Below are 12,136 nucleotides of genomic sequence, written 5' to 3'. Positions count from 1 at the left end.
CAGGATGGAAGATAGTATGAAGCCAATCAACGATAGTAGTCAAGCAATGAAGTCAAACAGATAAGACAAATAAGCAATGACTTCACGAAGACAAACTCAAAGTAAAGGGAGGGAAGGGATAGAACCAGTCACTTGTTGAAGACACATGATTTGTTGGACCAGTTCCAGTTGCTGTGACAACTGTACGTCTGGTTACGGAGGCTGAGATTCAACTCAGAAGACCGCGTCTTCACCTTATTCCCCTTGAGCTAAGGACACACAGTCCTCGCCCAATCACTCTGGTAAGTCTTCAAGGTAGACTTCCGAACCTTCACACACTTCGTTCACCGGCAATCCACAATTACTCTTGGATGCTCAGAACGCGAGGCCTAACCGGCTGGAGGATACCCAGTCCTCAAGTGTAATAAGTCTTCAGGTCACACAGATAGAAAGACTTCAGTGATGCCTAACACTCTTTGGCTCTGGGTGTTTGGGCTTTGTCCTCGCAAGGATTTCTCTCTCAAAGGCTTCGAGGTGGGTTGCTCTCAAAACGACAACAGCCGTAAACTAACTCTGAGCAGCCACCAATTTATGGTGTAGGGGGTGGGCTATTTATAGCCACAAGGCAACCCGACCTGATATGTCCGAAATGACCCTGGGTCACTAAGGAACTGACACGTGTTCCAACAGTCAGATTTCAAACACACACGGCAACTTTACTTGGGCTACAAGCAAAGCTGACTTATCCAGCTCTGGATAAGATTTGCTCACATTGTCTTCGCTCGAAGACATAGGATTTGGGTTGAGCATCACTTCAGTCACTCTGACTTTGTTCACTTGGACCCCACTTAACAGTACGGTGGTTCCTATGACTCAACACAGAAGAAAAGGAAACAACGAAACAACACAGTCTCCGCGCTCCATAGTCTTTGCTCAATGTCTTCTCATGTCATAGTCTTCAATGTGAATATCTTCACATACCACCATTGTCTGCAATGTCTTCATACATTTTTAGGGGTCATCTCCGGTAGGTAAACCGAATCAATGAGGGACACTACTTGCGTTATCCTGCAATTCTCACAAACGCATTAGTCCCTCAACGAACTTTGTCGTCAATACTCCAAAACCAACTAGGGGTGGCACTAGATGCACTTACAATCTCCCCCTTTTTGGTGATTGATGACAAACTGGTTGAAGTTTTCAACGGGAATAAAGTATGTGAAATTGTAAAGGATTGGGTATTGTCTTCATAAGTGGCAAGGGCTCCCCCTGAAGAGGTGCATATAGGTAATTTGCTTTTAGAATGCAAATGCACATGGCAGGTTGTACTTGTGGAGATCCTCTTCAACTTATGAAGATAATTCATCATGCATGAAATGATATAACTTAAAGAATGACATGCAAAATGGTAAATGGACGTTTGTAGAATGATCTAAGTGCGGAATGATCTAAGTGCGGAAGTTATCATCGCACATGAAAGAGCAAATAAGTAGCAGACGACCATCGAGTTTAAGTGTTACAACTCAATGAACGATATGTATCAAAAGCAAGAGTTGTAACCACGAGGCAAAATATAAAGCAATCGCCCATATGAACCCGCTTGAAGACTATCAAACTCATATGCTTCTCCCCCTTTTGTCAGTAATGACCAAAAAGGTTTGAAGACATAGAGCATCTACTCGTCCTCATGAGGAGTAGTTGAAGCAGCAGGGTTGTCATTGTTGTTTGGCGGTGCAGATGAACTTGGTGCAGTGTCGATGCGTGCAGAAGTAGGGGGTGGTGAAGTAGCATTGTCTTCATCATCGACCACATTTGCATTCACGGTTGCCGTGGAGGAAGAATAGTCAGAGTCTTCAAGGGATGGAGTTCGTCATAGGACATCATTCCGTGGAGGAGTGGAGTCAAACTTGAATTGTTCAGTGAAGCCATCGTCTTGAAGATCTGCTTCAACACTGAGCAGGGTCAAACTCTTCCATGATCGCCGACAGGTTTCGTGAGTGACAAATGCATTCTTGGTGGCAGGATTTCGAATGTGATTGATATCCACCAAGAGACTTTGCATCTGACGCTTGAGCCAAAAGTGATGCTTGTCTTGTTTCTGATGCAGTGCCACAAGAAGTTCTCGGTCACTAAGGACCCGAGGGCGCTTCTTTGGCCTTTGAGCAATTGTGCTCTCAGTAGCTTCAGTTGGTGCACGATGAGGCAGACGAGTGTTTCCAGCCATCGGATAGACATGAGTTACAGCTTGGACTCCTTCCATAGGCTGGGTGAAGCTTTGGTGTTCAGCATTTTGAAGACAAAGAGGCTTCTTCGCAGGCTCAGGGTATATGGCTTCAACTGACATATCAACCTCTGGTAGAAAGATCACATGATTGCGAGCAGATGGCTGATAGTTGATAGCAGATTGTTGCTTGATGAGGCGCATGACCCATGGAGCATAGAATTTCACGCCGGAAAGGTCAGATCCAGATGCAACCAGTTGCCTGAGGAAGAAATCTTGTGCATTGAAGCTGATGCCATTGAGGATGTAAAAGACCAATGTCTTCATGGCTCCTTCAAGTTTTGCAGCTGATGAATGTCCTTTGATAGGCCATAGAGTCTGCCTGATGATGTGATATATGGTGCGCGGCAGATACTCAAGGTCATCAACAAAGAACTCCTTTGGGTATTCAGCATCATGTGGCAATGGCTTCATCATGCTCAACATCTGGCTCATGTTGGGTTCAGGCTTATGGAAGATGCTCTCCAGTGCATTACGGTGGTTTTGACAACCAGGTTCGTATAGCTCTCCGGGAGTGGATAGGCCTGTAAGCTCAATGATGTCAAGAGCTTTGGCTTCATGATGAACATTTCCGGTCATCCACTCGAGAATCCATGTTTTTGTATCCCTGTTGTAGCCGCGAATGTGGAGGGTAGCATAGAATTGAAGCAAAAGTTCTTCATTCCAATGTTCTTTGTCTGTCACAAAGCTGAGCAGACCTGCATCACGAAAGCAGTCAAGTGCTTCTTCTAAGCATGGCTGTCCAGCAATGGATTCAGTGTCGAGGCGCATATGAGGGAAAATGCGGCCTTGATCATACAGAACGCAGGAATAATAGCTTCGTTGTTGATGACTCCAGAAACGATCAGATGATATTCTTGGCCTTGAGTAGGGGTTCTTTGAGCTATCAAAGAAGGTGTTGTGGCTTTTGAAGCCATTTGCATTGAAGGACCCGACAGATGTGGCAGCACCTGGAAACCTTGGCAATCTTGGCTTTGGTTTCTGGACCTGAGGCCTATGCTCAATGTGATAATCAAACTGAGGACCAGAGACATTAGGCGGAGGGACCAGAACGGGCCATCTTACTGTGATTAGCTCGCCATGGTTGTATGCTTGCTCAATTGTATAGGGACTTGGTGGCGGAACAGGGGCAGTGGCAGCAACAGTGGCTTCAGGCTGCACTACAGAAGCTTCAGGAGCAGTTGCAGCATTGACTTCTGGTATGTTGCTTGGGGCAGGCTCCACATTAGCTTCAGCCATGACTACGTCATTGGCTTCATTTGTGTTGGTGGTGGCAGCCTCAATGTTTTCAACCTCCACTTATTGAGATGGAGGGTATGGTACGGACATGTTCACTTCAGGAATAACTTCTTTAGGAATGGGGGGAGTAGGGACACATTCTTCTTGATGTTCGTCATCGGCTGATGCAGCCGCATTGTCTTCAGCAGCTTGGGCTTCAGACACGGAGACATTCATAGTTGGAGTGGCTTCTGAAAACACTTGACGTGCAACAGGTTGGTGGTGCACTTCTCCTTCTGGAACGCTCGGAAGAGGGACTTGAGGCCTTGGTCCTTTGCGAAGCCTTTGAAGTACAGGCGACGCCTTTGTAGATGGAGTAGGCAGGCCTTCATCCTCTTCAACTTGCACAGATGGTGTGACTTGTTGTTGTTGGGGAGTACTGGGGGAGTCTTGTTGTTGCGGGCGACCAGCCCATGATGCATCCTGAGCAATTGGCGTCAGAGGACGACCAATGCTGATGATTTCGCTGTTCGTGAGAACAGGCAATGATACCACGTTGTGTTCAATCTGAGGAAGAACTTCATCATCTTCAACATTGTCATGGTGACTGAGGGAGTCCCGGACTAGGGGGTGTCCGGACAGCCGAACTATCATGATTGGCCGGACTCCAAGACTATGAAGATACAAGATTGAAGACTTCGTCCCGTGTCCGGATGGGACTTTCCTTGGTGTGGAGGGCAAGCTTGGCGATACGGATATGTAGATCTCCTACCATTGTAACCGACTCTGTGTAACCCTAGCCCTCTCCGGTGTCTATATAAACCGGATGGCTTTAGTCCGTAGGACGAACAACAATCATACCATAGGCTAGTTTCTAGGGTTTAGCCTCCTTGATCTCGTGGTAGATCTACTCTTGTAACACACATCATCAATATTAATCAAGCAGGACGTAGGGTTTTACCTCCATCAAGAGGGCCCGAACCTGGGTAAAACATCGTGTCTCTTGTCTCCTGTTACCATCCGCCTAGACACATAGTTCGGGACCCCCTACCCGAGATCCGCCGGTTTTGACACCGACATTGGTGCTTTCATTGAGAGTTCCTCTGTGCCGTCGCAATCAGGAAGGATGCCTTTTTCTGTCTTTAAAGACGACGCCGTCGTCAAGGGAGCTTTGGCCGCCGGCCAAACTATCCGGCTAGGTGGTTTTCTCGTGACCGCCTGTTCGGCCACTGCTCCGACGATGACCTCTCAGGTCATCAAAAGTGATCTTCACGTCAGCTCGGAATTCGCCGAGCAACTAGATCCGATTGAGCTCTCCTCCGTAAACGAGCTCTTGGATCGTATCGCCGCCCTGGGAGTCGCTGCAGACTACGATCAGATTGGTCTTAAAACCGATCTGAGAGAAATTAACTCTCCCCAGGTTACCCACCACGTTGTTGTGGTAGAGGAACAATACGGCGACTCTTCTTCTATGTTAAAAACCAGCTATGTCTGGATTCCCGATCCCTCCATGCCGGATTCCCGCGGAGAGACGGACGTCAATCAAATACTGAACCTAAAGTCAGGCATCAGACAAGATTTGTTGGAAAGCATCCAACAAACCAAGCTTCCAAATCCGGAAACTTCTTGGCCTTTGAGCCTCAGATCGGGTGGGGTTCTGAACTTAATTCCGCTCGCCCACCCAAACATAAGCGATCTATCTCAAATACGGCAAGAGCCCGATGAAACAGTACATCATTACTGGGTCAGATTCCTCTTGGTTATGAACAGGATAAAGGACTGTCATGAAGAAAGCGCGATTTCAATTTTTTGCAACAATTGCACGGACAAGGGAATCATAAACACCATAAGTCGTCGCGAATTTACACGCTTCGCCGACCTAGCGACCATTGTGCAAAAATACTGTGCGATGGAGAGCGCCTGGAAAACCGAAACCAGGTTTTGGGACAATCCGACCCTGAATACAACCCAAGTCCGAAATAAAAGGGTGCGTCATACTCAAGCACCTGGATTAAAAACCAAAAAGCAAAAAACCCCTAAAGGGCACGGAACCGTACTGGAGGGATGGCTCAATGGACCCTGCAAAATCCACAGTACGGAGGGCGCCACTCCAACACATAGCCTTCGAGCATGTTGGATACTACGGCAGGTGGCCAAAAGTGGCGAAGGCTTTCTAGCCCCGGACAACCAGGCCAACAGTACCAGTACGGTATTAACAGTCTTCGAGACTTTTGCATCAAATAACATGCGGAAACGAACAATCCGCAGCCTCGCCAAAGTCTACCAAGTAGCAACAACGAATCCATGGAGCGACACAGCTATCACCTTCAATGCCGGCGATGCACCTAAATTCCGAACAGCTCGAGCACCAGCCGCATTGGTCTTCAGTCTGATAGTGGACAACTTTCGTCTTACCAAGGTACTCATGGATGGCGGCAGCAGATTAAACCTCATCTATGAGGAAACCCTTCAAAAAATGGAAATTGACTGGAGCCGCATTGAGCGAAGCAGCACAACCTTCAGGGGAATAATCCCTAGTCGAGAAGTACGCTGCACAGGAAAAATCACACTAAATGTAGTGTTCGGCTCGCCGGACAATTACAGGTCCGAAGAGGTCACATTTCAAGTGGCCCCATTCGGCAGCGGATATCACGCCTTGTTAGGGCGAGAGGCATTCACAATCTTCCAAGCTATACCCCATTACGGGTACATGAAGCTCAAAATGCCCGTGCCCAATGGAATAATCACTCTCGCCAGTGATCCAGATATAGCACTCCACACTGAAAATAAGACAGCCGCACTGGCCCTAGAGGCATTATCCGAAGCCCTAGCGGCAGAGGAACTCACTGCGCTGCGCTCCATGGTGGATAGGGACGATGTGATACTCGATAAGAGGTCCAAGTCCACCTCTTTCAAACCAGCAGACGAAATAGTCAAATTCCAGGTCCATCCAATGGACCCCACGAAGACGGCCTCCATTGGGGCACAATTAAATCCTGATGTAGAAGCCGCACTACGAGAATTCCTTCGGGAAAATTGGGACATTTTTGCCTGGCACCCTTCAGACATGCCAGGAATCCCACGCAGGCTGGCAGAGCATAGCCTAAACATCCTAAAAGGATTCAAGCCAGTCAAACAAGCTCTTCAGCGATTTTTCGAACCCAAAAGACAGGCAATGGGAGAGGAGCTAGCCAAACTCTTAGAAGCCGGATTCATCAGAGATATAAAACATCCGGACTGGCTAGCCAACCTGGTAATGGTACCAAAAAAGGACAAATCCTGGCGCCTTTGCATCGATTTCAAAGACCTTAACAAGGCTTGTCCAAAGGACCCTTTCCCTCTCCTCGCATCGACCAAATCATCGATGCTACCGCAGGACACGATTCATTGTGCCTCCTCGATGCATACTCCGGATACCATCAAATCAAGATGGCGGAAAAAGACCAAGCCGCACCGGCATTCATTACTCCATATGGGCCATTCTGCTTCAACACGATGCCCTTCGGACTCAAAAACGCTGGCACAACATATCAGCGCATGATTCAGACATGTCTGGCTACCCAGATAGGCAAGACGGTAGAGGCTTACGTAGACGATGTGGTCGTCAAGACCAAACACGTCGAAACTCTAGCAGAGGACTTGAGGGTGACATTGGACAACCTCCAAGCATATGACATTAAGCTCAACCCAGAAAAATGTGTTTTCGGCGTACCAGCCGGAAAGCTCTTTGGCTTCATTGTATCCGGTAGAGGAATTGAAGCAAACCCAGCCAAGATCCGAGCTCTGTCACAATTGGATATCCCAAAAGACCTCAAGCAAATACAAAAACTAACTGGATGCGTGGCGGCTCTAAGCCGCTTCATCTCCCGTTTGGGAGAAAAGGCACTGCCCCTCTATCGCCTCCTCCGGCGCACTGAACACTTCGAATGGACGGATGCTGCCGCGGCCGGACTCGAAGAAATTAAGACCGTATTGGCAACAAATCCGGTCCTGGCCATGCCCAACTTGGGCGAACCCATGTTATTATACATCGCGGCAACACTCAAGTTGTCAGCGCCGCACTCGTCGTCAAACGAGAAACAGAAGGGCACAAACTCCCTCTTCAAAAACCAGTGTACTACGTATCCACTGTCTTAACTCCATGCAAGTCCCGTTACCCACATTATCAAAAGATAGCGTATGCGGTGTTCATGGCATCCCGGAAGCTGCGACACTACTTTCAAGAGTGTTCCATAACGGTGGCCTCCGAAGTACCTCTCAACGATATTATAAACAATCGCGATGCGACGGGCAGGATTGCAAAATGGGAGATTGAGCTCTTACCATTTGACATAACCTACAAACCACGGCGAGCTATAAAATCGCAAGTTTTGGCTGACTTCATCGCCGAATGGACCGAAGCCGAACTCCCTAAAGAGTATGGCGCATACTCCAATTGGATCATGCATTTCGACGGCTCCAAAATGTTGGCTGGCTTGGGGGCTGGCGTCGTCTTGACGTCCCCAGCCGGAGACACAGTCCAATACGTGCTTCAAATAATGTACACGGACTCCAACAACGCAGCCGAATACGAGGCCCTTCTACATGGCCTCCGGATGGCAATCTCCATGGGTATTCAACGCCTAGAGGTGCGCGGGGATTCAAACCTCGCAATATCCCAAGTAAATGGAGACTTTGACGCCAAGGATCCGAAAATGGCAGCCTACCGTAATGTCGTCCTAAAAATCTCAGCCCGGTTCGAAGGACTCGAATTCCACCATGTAGCCCGGGATAATAACCAGGCAGCAGACGTGTTGGCACGCATCGGCGCAAAACGCGACGCCGTCCCTCCAAACATCTTCCTGGAGCGGCTTTTTAAGCCATCCGTATTATGGGAAGAGGAGTCCGAAAATAACAATTCGGAGCCAACTGCATCGCCTAACACAGAACATTCTAACACAATCGGTGGCTCAGCCAATGAAATAACAGATTCAGCCCACAAAATACTGGCAGTAATTGCCCCGTGGACGGAACCATTCCTAGCCTACTTAATCAGGCAGGAACTTCCCGAAGACCAAAATGAGGCCCGCTGCATAGTTTGGCAATCTAAAGCCTACAAGGTCCATGAGGGAGAACTTTATAAGAAAAGCACAACCGGAGTCCTTCAAAGGTGTATCTCCGAAGAGGAAGGGCGAAATCTCCTGGCTGAAATTCACGCCGGACTCGGCGGGCACCACGCCGCCGCCCGGGCCCTTGTAGGCAAGGCCTTCCGTACAGGATTTTATTGGCCGACCGCCCGGGCAGATGCTCAGGACTTAGTCCAACGATGCGTCGGTTGCCAGCTTTTTGCTAATCAGAGCCACATGCCACCCACCGCCCTCAAAACTATACCCATTACTTGGCCGTTCGCGGTCTGGGGGCTTGACATGGTTGGACCCCTTAAAGGGGGAACCCACAAGCACAAATACTTATTGGTCATGGTGGACAAATTCACCAAATGGATAGAGGCCAAGCCGGTTAAAACGGCAGAATCCGAACCGGTGATAGACTTCATATCCGGGGTGGTACACTGTTTTGGCGTCCCCCACAGCATCATCACTGATAACGACACGAATTTCACGGCCGACGAGGTTAAACTCTGGTGCAAAAACATGGGCATCAAGCTTGACTACACTTCAGTCTACCACCCTCAAACTAATGGTCAAGTGGAACGAGCAAATGTTCTAATCATGAGCGGCATCAAACCCAGATTAGTGCGGTCCCTCACGGAATCTAACACGCATTGGGTAGAGGAGCTTGACTCCGTACTATGGGGGCTGCGGACCACGCCAATCCGCACAACCGGATTCACACCATTTTTTATGGTATATGGCGCTGAGGCAGTTTTGCCTTGCGATATAATTCATGACTCACCTCGCGTGTGCATGTACGAGGAAAGAGAAGCCGAGTTGGATCGGGAGGATAGTTTGGATGCTTTAGAGGAGGAGCGCGATGTGGCAAAATCCCATTCCGCATTCTATCAACAGCAGGCTCGAAGATATCAAAGCAGAGAAGTATGGGCCAAAACTTACAATGTTGGCGAGCTAGTTCTACGCCTGCCGGACAAGAAAAAGGACAAACTTAAGCCCAAATGGGAAGGTCCCTTCATCATCGACCAAGTCCTTACCGGCGGGGCATACCGTCTACGCAACGCATCTGACAACTAACTCGAGCCAAACCCATGGAACGCAGCCCATCTCTGAAAATTTTACGCCTAGCGCCGGACTCAGGGTTTGTCTCCTTCCTCCGTCCACCTCTCATATTTTTTCGCTGTCTTTGTTTTCCCTCCTTTTTCCTCCCTCTTTCAGTACAAACCTCTTAAGGGCTAATCTGCGCTTTGTTCGCACTCACTCGATGTGCTACTCACACTCGTTATACCTGGGGGCTTCTTTAACAGAAGCTTATTTATATGGGCTTCATGCCCACCACATGTGTCACACTTCCGCATGTACCTTTTGATCACCATTATATGCATCGATATGACTTAAGTTTTGGCCAAGCCAGGTTGCCTGGCTCCTGTGCTTACCCCTACGTTCCCGATTGTTCGGCTAGGAGGTAAAGGGAGCACCTCTGCGATTGTTACTGCCGGGTCAGCCGGATGTGTACCTCAGACTAGGTGAAGCCGAAGGCTAGCATTCTTAAGGGAATATTCGGTCGGTGACCTGAAAGATGATTTACTACTTACTTATTTATCTGCTCCCAGATGCTTTTTCTCCTATTTTCGCAGTCCGGACATGCACTTTAGGGCATGCCTCCCAGGGAAAGGAACCCTTAATGGAAATATTCTCCCTGGAAGATGTTTCTTACTAACCATGTAATATAACATAGCTAGTTGGGCACTTGTCTGATAAAGCAATTATGACCCCTACGCCTTGTATCCATGCATTCCCCGGGTCTTTTATAACCGTAAGGGTATTCAGACACACTCCGGACCGTTGGGTCCCGAGGTTGAAGTGAAAAGGTCCGCAAAGGCAAACGATCTACAATCCGGCTAGAAGGCATTTTACATGTCATTTTAAAATTACATCGTCGAACAGACTGATTGTACTCCTCTTCAATCCCATCTAACAGGCTGTCTAATTTACAATCCCGTTGGGAATATTTCGCGGCCAACTCTACTTGGCCATACATCAGGCTCACAGGGATCTCCTTCCCATCGGGCCCCACAGGTCCGACCTCGGCCATGTGGTTTGGGTCAGCCTTCGGGTACCGCGTCTTCACCATGGCCCAGGCCTCCCTGGCGCCTTGACGGCAGGCCGATATCTTCCACAGACGGAGACGCCACCGTACTCCCTGAAGCTTCTCAGCAAGCCCTCCAAGACCTTCGGGTAGGGAGACGGAAGGCCATACGGCCTGCACGACGCCACTCATCGCCTGCCGAACACGTTTGTGAAGTTGCGGCAGCTCGAGAAGAGGGTCTCCCGTGGAACCAGGCATCTCCTCCGCCGGACGACCTGTGAGCACACCTACAGACACATTTCTGTCAATCGACTTCCTCGCCGAACTCTTCTTTTCAAAAGAGTTTGCTCAAGCACTTACTATAAATGCCGCGACGAAGCCGCGGATTCTCCTTTCCGGAGTTAGACAGCTGGACCCAAACATCTTTTAGTTCTTCGCCCAGCTGGGTGTTGGCATCTTGGAGTTTGTTCCTCTCCTGCTGCACCCTCATAAGCACCCTCTCGCCGGCCTTCAACCGGCGTAGCAGCTGTTGCTTGTCCGGATCTAGTCCGGCATCCTCTGCAATATTATTGTCAGACTATACACACACGCCGCACTTCATAAACTACTTCTTTCAAAATATGAATTACCAGAGGGGGTCTCCGTGGCTCCCCCGGCAGCGGCTAGTGCGGCCTCAAGTTGGGCCTTGCATTCTTGAAGCTCCTGAGACAGGTGGGTATTCTTCTCAGTAAGATCCTGCATAACAAATGATCCTTAAATCAGTTAGTTTAACTATTTTAAGTCTCGGGGGCTACTAGCATATATAACTATTAAAATTCCTTACCCGTATGTCCTTTACATACTGCTCCGTGGCTCTGGTTAAACCATCTTGAGCAGCACGGAGGTGCGCGTCTCCCGCATTAAAGGCATTTAACGCCTCAGGGGAGAAACACGTGTCACGAAGAAATGTCCGACGACGCCTGTGATTCATGGCGCTCTCCACCTCAGACCTGGTGGCGGACAACCTGTCGGCATCCTCCGTTGGAGGAGCATCCGGCTCGCGCCTTGTGCTCGCCTCCCCCTCCGGACCAGGCGTTGGAGCCTGGCTGGCGGAGGCTTGGTGGGCACCCTCTCTGGACTCAGTCCGGCGAGCGCTCTTTCTCCTGGAAGAATCATGAGCATTAATATGCCTCCCAGGAGTCTTTCCCTTAAAAGACAATGGTGCACCACACCTTTGCGGCGATGTTTCGATTCGCGCCGCACTCCTCTTCCGCCTGCTAGGCCGCACTGACCTTGTTTGGTCAGTCGCCGCGGGCTCGGCTTCCTATCATAAAGGCACCTCCTGCCAAGCATCATTGGTGCACGATGGTCAGAAATAAGCATTAAAAAAGTAACGGTGTCAGGACTTCGGTCATACTCACCTGGGAAGCCGGACATAAACCGGGGTAGTCAGCCGTAATGGCGACTAAAGCATTGTCTATG

The sequence above is a fragment of the Triticum aestivum genome, chromosome 7B (genome assembly GCF_018294505.1).
Source record: "Triticum aestivum cultivar Chinese Spring chromosome 7B, IWGSC CS RefSeq v2.1, whole genome shotgun sequence".
Lineage (NCBI taxonomy): Eukaryota > Viridiplantae > Streptophyta > Magnoliopsida > Poales > Poaceae > Triticum > Triticum aestivum.
The sequence above is the reverse complement of the archived record's forward strand: the minus strand, read 5'-3'. Positions refer to the sequence as shown.